This window comes from Phyllostomus discolor, chromosome 1 (assembly GCF_004126475.2).
Source record: "Phyllostomus discolor isolate MPI-MPIP mPhyDis1 chromosome 1, mPhyDis1.pri.v3, whole genome shotgun sequence".
Classification (NCBI taxonomy): domain Eukaryota; kingdom Metazoa; phylum Chordata; class Mammalia; order Chiroptera; family Phyllostomidae; genus Phyllostomus; species Phyllostomus discolor.
The window spans coordinates 211,203,420-211,217,682 of record NC_040903.2 but is presented as its reverse complement, the minus strand read 5'-3'; positions in this window follow the sequence as shown (position 1 = coordinate 211,217,682).

Below are 14,263 nucleotides of genomic sequence, written 5' to 3'. Positions count from 1 at the left end.
CACTTGAAACCTATATCATTTTATTAACCAATGCCACCCCAATTAATTCAAAGAAAGCAAAAAAAAAAAAAAAAAAGGAATGAATGGGATCCATGCACCTGCTTCAGAAAACATGGCCCTGCAGTGCCCACCTATAATCACAAGGGGGCATCAATGCTCAGGGGGCTACTTACCTTCTGAGCGTGGGGTACTCTCATTCCCAGCACAGATATGGGAACGGAGACTCAGAGGGGTGAAGTGTCTCCCTCGTGGCCTCCTGGTTAGCCAGCCACAGGCCTTCCGGTTGGGGCAGGAAGGGAGGGGTTCCACGTGGCCCTGGGTGCCTCAGCTCCTCTCCAAGGTTTGCTGCCCAGCTCACTTGGGCACATGCATGGTCAGCAAGCGCCCCGTCCTCCGTCCTGGGCACCCCCAGGGCCCTGGACACCCGACGCCCCCGCCCCCAGGCGGGTGGAGAAGGCGGCCTGGAGAGGGTCAGGGCTAGTTTGGGGGGTGAGCACCCAGACCAGGAAGCACCGAAGCCCCTCTTAGAGAAGGTGGGAAGCAGGAGGAGGTGGAGACCCTGCACCAGAGACACGCGGGGGGACAAAGGCTGGGAGCCCCGCAGAGTGCTTTGCTGACCATTTCCACTGCACCGGCCTGAGTGGGTGGCTGTGGGGGGTGGGGAGACACCAGACAGACAGGGAAACCCGGCATACGTGTCTCAGGTTTGTGACTGGGGGCATGGCGTGTGCAACCAGGGGCGTGGCGCAGGCAGGAAAACCACTTGCGTGGTGGCCAGGTGACTTGAGCATGTCAATTAACCCTTCTGAGCCTCGATCCCTCCCTCGCCGACTGAAAGGGGGTAATAATATCATCCTCATAGGGCCGAGGTGCCCTGAGGGGCCCACGGGAGGCACTCAGCAGAGCCACTGTCCCGATCTCCCGCCCCTGAGGTGACCAGCTGTTTTCTCCAGGCATTTGCCTTTGCCATTACCAGGAATGCTTGCCCCCTGCCTAACGAGCTCCTACCCTTCCCTCAACACCCCGCCCACTATGCCCTCTTAATGGAATTGTCTCCACCTTTCTGCATCTTCCAAGCAGCTTTCAGTAAAGCACTCATCTCCGCGCACCATGGCGACTCTGGGGTCTGAATTTCCCCTTGACCCCCACATGGGCTGCATCCAATCCTGCATGATGTGGTTGCTTACCGGGCAGTAGTCCCTGGAGCAGTCGCTCATGCCAACAGACCCGGCCCCTCCCTTCAGGGACTTAATGTCCAGTGGGAAAAGCAGCCATGGAGGGAGTAACCTCGCACACCGATTTGTGACCAGGAGCCCCAGCGATGAAAGATGATGGTCATGTGCGCGGAGAACCGTAACCCAAGGGTCTGACCTAGTCTGGGGACTCGGGCAAGGCTTCGGGAGGTGATAGTGGGGGAGAACTCTGATTTTGGGGAGCTTACCTGTCGTCGGACTATAGATATTAATTAGAACTGCACACTCAGGTGTTTCTCCCAGTGTGGTTAACAGTATCTAAAATACTGGCTGGTCTTTCACCCTGGCCGGGTGGCTCCGTCGGTTGGAGCGTCACCCCGTACACCAAAAGGTGCAGGTTCGATCCCCCATGGGACCGTGTACAGGAGGCAACCCATCCATGTTTCTCCCTCTCCTTCCTTCTCTCTAAACATATCCTCAGGTGAGAATCTGAAATAAAATGCTGATTGGTCACTCAAACAAAGAGTGAGCCTCAACTCTAGTGGTTTGTTTATCTTCTTTTTAGCTAATTTTATTCAAAAAGTGACTGTTGCAAATTTTAAATATTTTTCCACTGGTTTCCTACTTCACGGCTCTATTTTCATTCTTCACTACAGAAAGGAATTCTGAGGAAAAAAAAAGAGGGGGGAAGCCCTGGGGCAGGAAGCAGAGAGAGACGCCACCGAGCAGCGGGAACAGCATGTGCAAAGGCCCTGGGCTGGCAGGGCGGCTGGGACGGTGACCTGGGATGAGGTTAAGACTGCCGGAGCAACACGAAGAGGCAGGGGGACGGGGGCGGCAAGGCGGGACAGGTAGGCCGGGGCCTCGTGGGCCACAGGGAGGCTGCCGGTTGGTGGCCAAAGAGCCGAGATGAGCTGCTGCGGGTGTTCGGTTGTGACCCGGGCAAACTCATTCGTTATGTGTCCCTCTGGCCCCAGTGCCCAGGCCAGTGCCTGTCATGGGGGACATGCTCTGGGTGTGTTCGCTGAAAAGACGCCTGCCACAGCCATCGCCTACACTCCGGCCACGGCCGGCCTCCTCCGGGGCCCTCCTCCCCCCCCGGGAGGGAAGGCCGAGTGCCCACTTCCTCATTGGAGTCTGCAAAGCACGCCCTCCGCCCGGCCACCTCCTGGCACCTGTGCATGCCATCCCTCCTCCCCACAACCCCCCCCCCCCAATGTTCTGCTTGTTCCCCGTTCCTTCGCACACCCACCGGGCTCTCTTAGATGTTACTCATCCTCCTCCTCCTCCTGTGAAGGCTTCCCAGGCCACATGTTTGTGGACTGACTGACCGGATGAATGAATGAATGGATTTCACTCTGGTGTAACCAGCTTACCGGCTGCCTCTGGGAGCCCAGCCCCGTGGGGATGCTTTCTCCAACCCTGTGGCCCACGCTTCCTTCCAGTTAGTGTGACCATTCCACTTGACTGGTGAGAAAAGTGAGGCCAGGAAGCCACCGAGCTGGGACTCTTTGGGACATCTGTCCATTCAGACAGCAAATACTTGCTGAGTGTCCGATCCGTGCCAGGGACCGCCCTAGGGCTGGAGACACGGCAGTGAGCAAAACATACAACACTTCTTATTCTTGTGCACGTTCCAGGCAGACAATGAACTGCAGGGTGGTGAAGGACCGTTCAGTGGAGCAGGCCAGGGTCACTGGAGGTGTTGGTGCTGCTGCTGGTGGCCAGGTCGCAGGCCTCGTTGTGGACGCAACACCCCCTGTGAGACAGCAACACCCCCTGAGACGATAGATTCCGAGATTCTGCTCTTCTCAGTGTCCCGTGCAGAACCAGCCCCTGGGGTAGGAGCTGCCCTGGCAGGGGCCCTTCTTGGTGATGGGAGAGGGGTCGGCCCCAGCCAGGACGGAGAGCACCCGACGTCGGGAAGCAGGGTTCGGAGGCCCCTTTGGCGGGAGTCGGCTTGGCTTCCCACGACGTGCAGAAAGCCTTGGTGCGGAAGGCCACTCGAGGGCACGCTGGGAGTCCGGAGGCTGGTTTCCTGTTTGGCCAGGCTGAGGTCATCCGCATGGGCACACACCAGAGGTGACAGGCTGGAGTGCTGGTCAGGGCAGTCACAGGTGAGACGTCCTATTTCCTGGCCCTGCCTTTCCCAGGCGCTGGCTGTGTGCTGATACCCTGGACCGATACCATCTCCTCTCAGGGCCCTTGTTTCCCGTCTGTGCGGCGATGGGGCTGCCCGTGCAGCTCAGGCGGGACGTGGATGCTTACACTGGAAGTGGTGGAACTGGCCCGCAAATTCCGTCTACTCGTTTCTCCGTGCATTCATTCAGTCGACAGATATTTATTTACTGAGCACCTACTGTGTGCCAGGGAGTGTGCCAGGCGTGGAAAACCCTGGCAGGCACTCAGGGTCACAAAGATAGCTCCCTCCCGCCCAGACAGGACAGCATTTCCCGCCCTGCTCTGTCACCGTGTCAGTGCTCAGGTGTGACGACAGGAGTGCCAGGCCACGGCGCCCTCTCTCTCGGGGTGACATGCCCCGCTTCGCTGCCCGGTTCCCCGAGTTCTGTTCATCCCCGAGCTGCTGTCATGACCGTGGCCGAATCCTGGTCAGTTTTTGTGCTGCTATTGGCTCGAGGCTGGTCTCACCTCAACTTTAGAAGAACAGAGGAAATGTGTTTAAACAGAAAATTCGTATCGAACCCCAGGACACCTGCCGCAGATACAAGCTAACTGTAAAAACGCACACAGCACAACCAGCTCGGCGAGCGACTCCCTCCAGGTCTGCTGCCTGCGGCAGCCCCAGGCCTGAGGCTGGCTCCATGCAGTCAGACAGAACAGCAACCATCACCGAAAAGTAAATAGAACTAAAGTGAGACAGCATGCTTTAGCTTGAATTGGCACAGATCTAAGAGTCGAACAGCACTGGGCTGAGAGTAGGTGGTGAGGCTGTACGACAACAACATCATATAAAAACCAAAGGGCCCCTCACCGGGCGGCTCCGTGGGGAGGGGCGTCAGCCCGGACACCAAACCACGTGGTGGGTCTGACCCTGGTCAGTCAGGGTGCATACGGACGGCAACCCATCCACGCTTCTCCATCATGTCGATCTCTCTCCCTTCCCCTTCCTCGTTCTCTCCCTCCCTCCCTTCCTCTCTCTCTGAAATCAATAAACATATCCTCTAGTGAGGATTTTAAAAAACAACAACAAACAGGCAGGGAGACAGTGCCCACAGACTAGGTTGCACACGCACTAAAAAGCTCGAACAAGGCAAGTGAGGAGCTGGCCACACCCGGGAGCCTCCAGGGACCGCCAACTCGGTAGCTTGTGGTCAGGGGCACGCAGAGGGAGGCTGTTCTCTGTCCACCCTTCATCCCGTGCCTTTCGAATTTTGCATCCTCAGTAACCAGGAAAGATAGTACTTACTTTAAACCATTAAATTCACCAAAAAGATTTGCCCAGGGACCTTCCGTCTGAGGGCCTAAGAGCCCTTGGCTTCGTGGCCTTGGCTGAGTTCAGAGGTGCTGCAGAGACATCTCCGGGGCTCATGGGCCTTCTGTCTCTCCCGCTCGGGTTTCCGGCAGTTTCACCAAATGCCTTTGACAATGAGCTGGTGTTTGGGGTTCTGAAATGAAGTCAGATTTCAACCTAATATTTCATCCCCCCCCACAAAAAAAAAGCAATTTAGCAGGCAGGCAGCACAGTCGGGGCTGCTGGCACCAAGCACAGACATTCTCCTGGAGGGTTAGGGTTAGGACCAGGACAGGACCGGGACAGGACCGGGGAAGGCCGGATTTGTCCCTCCGTGTCTCCCCCTCACGGGCAGAGAGCAGAGAGCACCTGAGGCTGCAGCCCGTGAGCTCACACAAGGACCCCGACTCCCTGGGTCTTAGGTCAAGGTGAAATGTGAACATGATTTACGTGCCTCACGACTGGCCTTTCTTTCTCCTCCTCTTTCTTTTAGATCAATTGTTAACTGTTGGGGAACGGTTTAGATTTGCAGGAAAGCTGTGAAGGCGGCACAGAGCTTCTGTAGCCACCCCCACCCCCACCCACGACCCAGTTTCTCCCGGGTGACAGCCCACGGGACCAGGAGACATTTGTCACAACTTAAAACCAGTGCTCGAAGGTGACTAGGAACTGAGCTGGATGCGGATTTCAGCGGTTTTCTAAACGAGCATCCTTTTGTGTTCCAGGCCCGAGCCCACGACACCACGTGCTGCGTTTAGTGGCCTTTCGGTATGAGGCCTTGGCCGGGGCTTCGGGAGGCTGGCTGCCGTGGGCGGCCCCGGAGTCGGACAGGCGGAAGGGCACATCCCAGCATCCCAGCTCCGCCACGCGTCTGGTTCGTGACACCAGGCAAGGCCCTTGCCTAGTGCACCCAAGCCTTAGCTCTGCCTCTCTGCGAAGTGGGGCCACCCTCTCCACCTCGCAGGGTCCTGGGGGGATTCAATGACGTCAGGCGTTCAAATAGTGACCTCTTGCCAAAACCTGCTATGAACAAATGAAGTCAGGCCAGAGTCCTCGGGGACTCTACGCCCACCCCCCATCCTGACCCCTCCGGGCAGCAGAAACGAGCCGTGGGGCAGCGAGGAGATGGCGGGAGCTCCGGGAGCACTCTCCCAGGACACGGGGCGGGGGGGGGGGGCCTGTCCGCACCAGGGGGTGCTGGGTCCCTGTTGGGGGCCCCCGAACGGCAGCCTCTGGTTAAGACAACCTTGGAGGCCCGGCCTGGAGGCTCACGGTCTGCTCCACAGTGACCAGCAAATTGAAGTGAGATTTTCAAATATTTGAAAAGAAACGGGCATAATGATGTGGCCAGATTTAAAAAGTGGCGAGAAGAGCTCCGTAAACCAGCAATGGGACCAAAGCAGACGGCCGAGGGGCGTCGGCAAGGGATTCTCCGTCAGAGGGTAGAGGGGGTGGACACGGCAGGACAGGTTCCGGGGGGAAGCACGCACATAAGATAAGGCTCCATGTTGATGTGACCTTGGATGGACTCTGGGGGACCTGCCTCCGCTTTGTCACTGTTTCAGCAGCACTGGTGTAATGCATTTGGAGAGAAGAAACAGGCCTTGGTTTCCGGGAGACCCCGGGACCCCAGGAACTGAGGGGCTCCGAGTGGGAGGTCGTCTTGGAGAGCCTGTGTCTGGGGCAGGAGCAGAGATTGTGGGGGAGGAAGGCTCAGATCCCCTCACCGCCCCCCCGTCTTCTGGTCTTTTCCTAGGAAGTCTGACTCAATAGCTCTTGGCGGGGCCTGGGAATCTGAGTTTTAATGAGGCTACAATTTCTCCTGACCATTAACCAAGCTTGGGAAACCCCATACTCGTGCACACTGCCTTCCTGCTTCAAAATCCTGGGGGTGGGTGAGTCACCGCGGCCTGGCTCTCGGTTCCGACCATCCCTCCCTCGCCTCCCACTTCTTTATATTCTCCTTCACTCTTCTCCCTCCGTCCCAGCATTTGCGGATCACAGCCCTGCCCTGCACAAGCCACCCAAGGGCCGGCCTTTCTAATCAGGGGGACAGCCACAGGCGGAGGTAAATTGCAGCTGTGCCCCGGCTGCGGTCTGCTCCAGGAGGGGCGGGCTTTCTGCGGGATTCAGGGATTCTCTGCCATGGGCAGCTGGGAGCTGGCGGGATGGGAAGGAGCGTGGCAGGTGGGGTGCGTGGGGAGGGCCGTCTGCACAGACAGGACCGTGTGCGATCACACGACACAGAGTGGGACAAGGCAGGGCTGCGTTCATTTCACTGTCTGTGGTCTTCTGTGTCTAGATACAGTTTGCACAGAGTGAATTAACAACTATTTCCGGCCATTATTTCTTCAAGAGCTTTTCTGTTCTCCCTGACCCGCTTTGGCCTAGAGCTCCAACCACACACGTGTTAGGCTTCTTGGTTTTGCCCCAAAGACGGCTGGGACTCGGCTATTTTTTTCCAGTCTGCTCCCTTCAGGTTAGGCTGTTGCTATTGCTGTGTTCGCAGGCTTGCTGTTATTTTCTTCTGTGACTTTTCTCTTAAGCCTAGCCAGCGAGTTTTTCATTTTGGATACTGAATTTTTCATCTCTGAAAGTTCAATTTGATAGTTTTTTATAGTTTTTAAAATATACTTTATTGATTATGCTATTATACTTAGCCCATTTTTTCTCCCCTTTATCCCCCTCTGCCCTGCACCCCCTGCTCCCACCAGCATTCCTCCCCCCCCCTTAGTTCACGTCCCTGGGTCGTGCATATGTATAAGTTCTTTGGCTTCTCCATTTTCCACACTGTTCTTGACCTACCCCTGTCTATTTTGTATCTACCATTTATGCTTCTTATTCCCTGTGCCTTTTCCCCCATTCTTCCCCCTCCCCTCCCCGCTGATAACCCTCCATGTGATCTCCATTTCTGTGATTCTGTTCCTGCTCTAGTTGTTTGCTTAGCTCATTTTTGTTTTTGTTTTTGCTTTTTTAGGTTCAGTTGTTGATAGTGGTGAGTTTGTTGTCATTTTACTGTTCATAGTTTTGATCTTCTTTTTCTTAAATGTTAAAGTCCCTTTAACATTTCATGTGATAAGGGCTTGGTGATGATGAAACTCCTTGAACTTGACCTTATCTGGGAATCACTTTATCTGCCCTTCCATTCTAAAGGATAGCTGTGTTGCCACCCTTCAAAGCCAGGCAGATTCATGGTATTCGTGCAAATGCAAAAATATTCACGGAGCTGTTGGATGTCTGGCATATTCACGGGCGGGGGAGCCACGCACGCTGCAAGCTGCGTGTCTATCTGCATGTCTGTCATGGCCCCTGCTCCCCAGCCTGGCACCCATTGTGGCACTTGTCCTCTTGCGTGTCTCTCATCATCATCACCCCCAGCAGAGAGTCCCTACCTGTTTAAGTACTAGAGGGGAGCAAAGCCAGAAAACTTCCAGGACCTTACATAACACAACATACTTCTGCACATGCGAGCTCACTTCATGTTATGGGAACAGTTCATTAGACCCAGTCTCAAGGCTTTGAGAACACTAGTTATCGGGCCCCTGCAAGGCTACGGGAATGCTGGTCCCAACAGTTACCCAGACACCTGGGTGAGGAAGCCAGACTGCCTCCACTTACCCTATAGTAGCTTTGCTGGACAGAGTAATCTTGGATGTAGGTCCTTGCCTTTCATGGCTTTGAATACTTCTTTCCAGCCCCTTCTTGCTTTCTTTTGAGAAACCAGCTGACAGTCTTAGGACAACTCCTTTCTAGGTAACTGTCTCCTTTTCTCTTGCTGCTTTTAAGATTCTCTCCTTATCTTTAATCTTGGGGACTATAATGATGATGTGCTTTGGTGTGTGCTTCCTTGGGTCCAACTTCTTTGGGACTCTCTGAGCTTCCTGGACTTCCTGGAAGTCTATTTCCTTTGCCAGATTGGGGAAGTTTTCCTTCATTGTTTTTTTTTAAATAAGTTTTCAGTTTCTTGCTCTTCCTCTTCTTCTTCTGGCACCCCTATGATTCAAATGTTGGAACGTTTAAAGTTGTCTCAGAGGTTCTTAAGCCTCTCCTCGTTTTTTTGCATTCTTATTTCTTCATTCTGTTCCAGTTGGATGTTTATTTCTTCCTTCTGCTCCAAATCATTGATTTGAGTCCCAGTTTCCTTCCCATCACTGTTGGTTCCCTGTACATTTCCTTTATTTCACTTTTAATAGCCTTCATTTTTTCCTCTATTTTTTGACTGTACTCAACCATTTCTGTGAGCATCCTGATTACCAGTACTTTGGACTCTGCATCTGATAGGGTGGCTGTCTCTTCATCACTTAGTTCCGTTTTTGGAGTTTGATCTGTTCTATCATTTGGGCCACATTTTTTTGTCTCAGTGAGCCTGTCATGTAATAAGGGGCAGAGCCTTAGGTACTTACCAGGGTGGGGCAACCCACATCGCTGCGTTGTGATGCTGTATGGGCGGGGAGGGGTCTGAGAGGGAATAATGCTGCTGACTTGGCTGGCTTCCAGGCACTTCCACCACTACCCAAAAGCAAATTGGGCCCTTCTGGGGCTGAATCCCAGGTGGGTGGGTTTGTGTACATTCTAGGACCCCATAAGCCCCTCCAATGAACTCTCCTGTGAGGCTGGGAGTTTCTCCCACTACTGCAACCATCACAGGTTTTTACAGTCAGAGGTTTTGAGATTTTATTTCCCGCACTGGAACCCCGGGTTGCGAGGTCTACCTCGCTCCCCAGTTGTTTCTCCTGGTTCATCTGCATGCAAATCTGGGACCACCTAGTCCTCCAGCCACCGCCTTGCTTCCAGTCCTCTCTGCCTTGGCTGCCTGTCTCCGTCCCTCCTACAGGTCTGGATGGATGTTTCTTCTTTAGCTCCTTGGTTGTCAGACTTCCATACAGTTTAATTTTCTGGCAGTTCTTGTTGGTTTTTGTTTTTAAATTTGTTGTTCTTCTTCTGGTTGTGCAAGGAAGCAAAGTGTATCTACCTACGCCTCCATCTTGGCCAGAAGTCAATACTTCTTTATCGCTTTGATTTTTCTCACGTTACATTAAAGTTTTCTTTATTTAAGTGTATTTTAAGTAGCTGTTTTAAAGTTCATGCCTGTTAATTTCATAATCCCAATTATGTCTGGCTCTGTTCCTAGTGATCGATTCTTCCTTCTGGTCAAGGGCCACATTTTTCTATTTCTTAGAACATCTAGCAACTTTTGATCAGATGCTGCTCCCTGTGACATCACAATTTTGGGGAGGTCTGGATTGTGTTAGCTTCTTCTGTGGTGTGTTGGCATCTGTTCTGACAGCCAACTAAAGTACTTGCAGGCTGCTCATCCCATCAAGTCATGTTTTCAAGCCTCGTTAGAGTATCTAGAGCAGCTTAAAACAAAGTCAGTTCAGCTCCGATGTCAAGTTGCAGCAAGCAGAGTCTCTGCTGAAGGCCCCAGACGCTCCGTGAGGTCTCCTCACTCCAGCGGAACATAAACTAAACATCTCCCCTCCGCCGTGCTGTGTGAACTCTGGGAATTATTCCACTTACATCCTGCAGCTTTTTGTTTTGGTTTTGGGTCTTTTGAGTTGGGTTTTTTTTTGGGGGGGGCAGCCTGATAGAATTTCACTTTATGTACACAGAGCTTAGAACTTAGCTTTGGACTTAACCCTAATGCACAGCTATAGCTTCCTTGGCTTTCTCAAGCAATGATCTCTCCTGAGCTCAGCAAGCTTGCCACACTCTCCTTGGGTCTCCTTCCTTGTGTCCAGAAAGTGACTTTAGGCCCAAAATTGGGACAATCGTAGGGTTAACCTCATTGGCTTCCCTTTTCTCCTGTCATCCAATAACTGAATTGTTTCTTTTTTGTTTTCACTGTCTCATTCATTTTATAAATTTTTGTGTTTATTTATTTTTATTTTTTTATTCAACTATAGGTGTCCCCATTTTCCTTCCACCACTCTCCCACACCCCACCCACCTCCACCTCCCACCCTTAATCCTACTCCCCCATTGGTTTCATCCATGGGTCCTTTGTACGTGCTTCTCAATGACCCTTACCCTTCTTTCCTGTTATCCCCCTCCCTCTCTGGTTACTGTCAGTTTGTTCTTTATTTCAATGTCTCTGGTTATATTTTGCTTTGCTTGTTTCTTTTGTTGATTATGTTCCACTTATACATGAGATCATATGGTATTTGTCTTTCAGCACCTGACTTATTTCACCTAGCATGATGTTCTCCAGGTCCATTCATGCTGTCACAAGGGGTAGGGGCTCCTTCTTTCTTTCTGCTGCGTAGAATTCCATTGTGTAAATGTACCATAGTTTTTTGATCCATTCATTTGCTGATGGGCTCTTAGATTTGCTTCCAGCATTTGGCTATTGTGAATTGTGCTGCTATGAACACTGGGATGCATAGGTTCTTTTGAATTGGTGTTTCAGGATTCTTAGGGTATAGTCCCAGCAGTGGAATTGCCAGGTCAAAAAGCAATTCCATTTTAAGTTTTTTGAGGAAATTCATACTGTTTTCCATAGTAATTGAACCAGTCTGCATTCCCACCAACAGTGCACTAGGGTTCCCTTTTCTCCACAACCTCGCCAGCACTTGTTGTTTGTTGCTTTGTTTGTGATGGCCATTCTGACTAGTGTGAAGTGGTATCTCCTTGTGGTTTTAATTTGAATCTCTCTGATAGCTTTGATGCTGAGCATCCTTTCATATGTGTCTGGACGCTCTTTATGTCCTTCTTGGATAAGTGTCTGTTCAGGTCCTTTGCCCATTTTTTAAATTGGATTGTTTGTCTTCCTGGAATGGAATCATGTGAGTTCTTTATATAGTTTGGAGATCAAACCCTTGTCTGATGTATCATTGGCAAATATATTTTCCCATATGGTTGGTTACTTTCTCATTTTGCCGATGTTTTATTTAACCTTGCAGAAGCTTTTTAATTTGATGAAGTCTCATTTGTTTTTTCTTTCCTTTATGTCCCTTGCTCTAGGGGACCTATCAGTGAAAATATTGCTGCATGAAATATCTGAGATTTTCCTGCCTATGTCCTCCTCTAGACTTTTATGATGTTATGACATATTTAAGTCTTTTATTTATCTTGAGTTTATTTTTATGTATGGTGTAAGTTAGTGGTTGAGTTTCTTTTCTTTCTTTTTTTTTTTTTTCATGTAGCTGTCCAGATCTCCCAACAGCATTTTTGAAGGAGCTACTTTACTCCACTTTATGCTCCTATGCTCTTTGTCAAATATTAATTGACTATAGATACATGAGTTTATTTCTGGGCTCTCTATCCCATTCCATTGATCAACATGTCTGTTCTTATGCCAGTATCACACTGTTTTGATTACAGTGGCCTTATAATATAGCTTGATATCAGATATTGTGATCCCTCCTACTTTGTTCTTCTTTCTCAAAATTGCTGCGGCTATTTGGGGTCATTTATGGTTCCACATAAATTTTTAAAATGTTTGTTCTATATCTGTGAAATACGTCATTGGTATTTTAATAGGGATTGAGTGAATCCATAAATTACTTTGGATAGTATGGACATTTGATGATGTTAATTCTTCCAGTCCATGAACATGGTATATGCTTCCATTTATTTGTGTCTTCCTTAATTTCTTTCTTCAGTGTTCTGTAGTTTTCTAAGTACAAGTCTTTTACCTCTTTGGTTAGGTTTATTCCTAGGTACTTTATTTTTCTTTTTATTATAGCAAATGGGATTTTTTCCTGATTTCTGTTTCTGATATTTCATTGTCGTTGTATAAAAGTGTCTTCAATTTCTGAATATTGATTTTGTATCTTGCTATTTTGACAAATTCACTTATTAGCTCAAGTCATTTTTTGGTGGAGTCTATAGGGTTTTCTATGTACACTATCATGTCCTCTGCAAACAATGACAATTTTACTTTTTCCTTCCTAGTTTGGATGCCTTTTATTTCTTTTTCTTGTCTGATCACTGTGGCTAGGACTTTCAAAATTTTCCTGTTTAAAAGTCCAACATCAGTCACTTTTGTTTTGGCCAGAAGTGTAAGTCAACTCAAGTTTTATATAGGTATATAGCTGTAAAACTGTCACCTTCATTAACCCTAAAAGACCCTGAAAGAGTCTTTCTTGCTCCTTTCCAGTAAGTATCAACCTTCAAAGGTAAACTGCTCATGTTTCCATTCATTAATTTACTCATTCATTCATTCATTCATTCACTCACTCATCAAACATTTCCTGAAACCTTAGCACTGACCTTACAGTGATGCACAGAGAGAACAAGGCAAGCAACTACCTTGATTTGTTAAATTTTCGGTCACACAAATAAATGTCAGAGTGTTACAGAGACAAGTGTTTCACTAAGAGGTAAATAGTACTATAAAAAACACTTAATAGAAGGAACTTTCCTTATTCTGGGTGGTCAAAGAGAGCTTCCTTGAGGAAGTGACATGAGCTAGGTAGCGCCTAACAATAAATAAAAATCAATCAGGGAAAAAAGTTTGATGAGGGGAGAAGGAAGAACACTCCAAGAGTAAAGAACAGCAAACATCCCATGTGAGGGTCATGGAAATGTGCCGAATGGCCGGGCACAACCATCCATAGCAAGAGCCTCTGAGTTGGGTGACAAGTTAGAGGTGCCAACAGAGGCCATATCATGCAGGTTCAGTGAAAGATTTCACTGTCTGCTCTATGAAATGTGAGGCTATTGGAACACTTTAAAATATTTAAGTGTTGATGTGGTAGGTTGGGAAATAAGGAAGAAGCAGGCACAGGGCTGAATCCTAGGTTTAAATAACTGGGTGAGTGGCACTGTCATGGATGGAGATACTGAAAGCATTTTCAGTTGTCATGTGTTTGGGAGATGATGTTTGGTTAAGAGTCTGAGTTCAGTTTGGGTGATTCTGGGCTTAAGGTTTATTGGCAGCATTAGGAGGAGACACTGAGTAAGTGGATAGATATATGGAGTTCAGAGGGAAGGTCTGGACTGAAGATGAAAAATAAGTGATTTGCATTTTTTAGTAACAGAGCAGTGGGTGGTATAGGGTGAGACAAGCTGGTGAGAGAAGAGAGATTAAAGTGAGGAGAGCGCTGCAGAGTGCTGGGTGCTGGGGCCCATAAGGAAAGGGCAGGAGAAGAGAAACCAGTGAAAGTGACTACAGAGGAGGAGCAGAGAGAGAGAGAGAGGAGACACCTAGGAGAGTGTAGTGTCCCAGAGACAATGGGGGACAGGAGAAGAAGCTGAGTGTGGTCTCTTGGGCCAAGTGCTACTGAGAAGTCAGGTAAGACAAGAGCCTAGATGCGTGTCTGTGGGCTGGTCCCATTTCTGTGGACCCAAAACCCAGGCAAGGGTGAGCCAGGGAGGGCATGGAAGCTGAGGGCACAGATACCATGAATATGCAGCTCTTGAAGATTTGGGCTGTGATGGAGAGAAGGAAGACAGGGCAGCACCTAGAAGGGAATGAGATTTTTATTGTGTCATTGATGGTTTGTTTGTCTTCATGGGCAAGACTTGAATGTCTTTATAAGCCAATGGTGAGAACCCAGTTAGGAGGGAGCGTTGAAATACAGAGGAGAGAGGTATAAGGGTCCTGAGTTGGAGATAAAGGATGCTTTCTCAAGTGCTGGGAAGAGGATTGACCC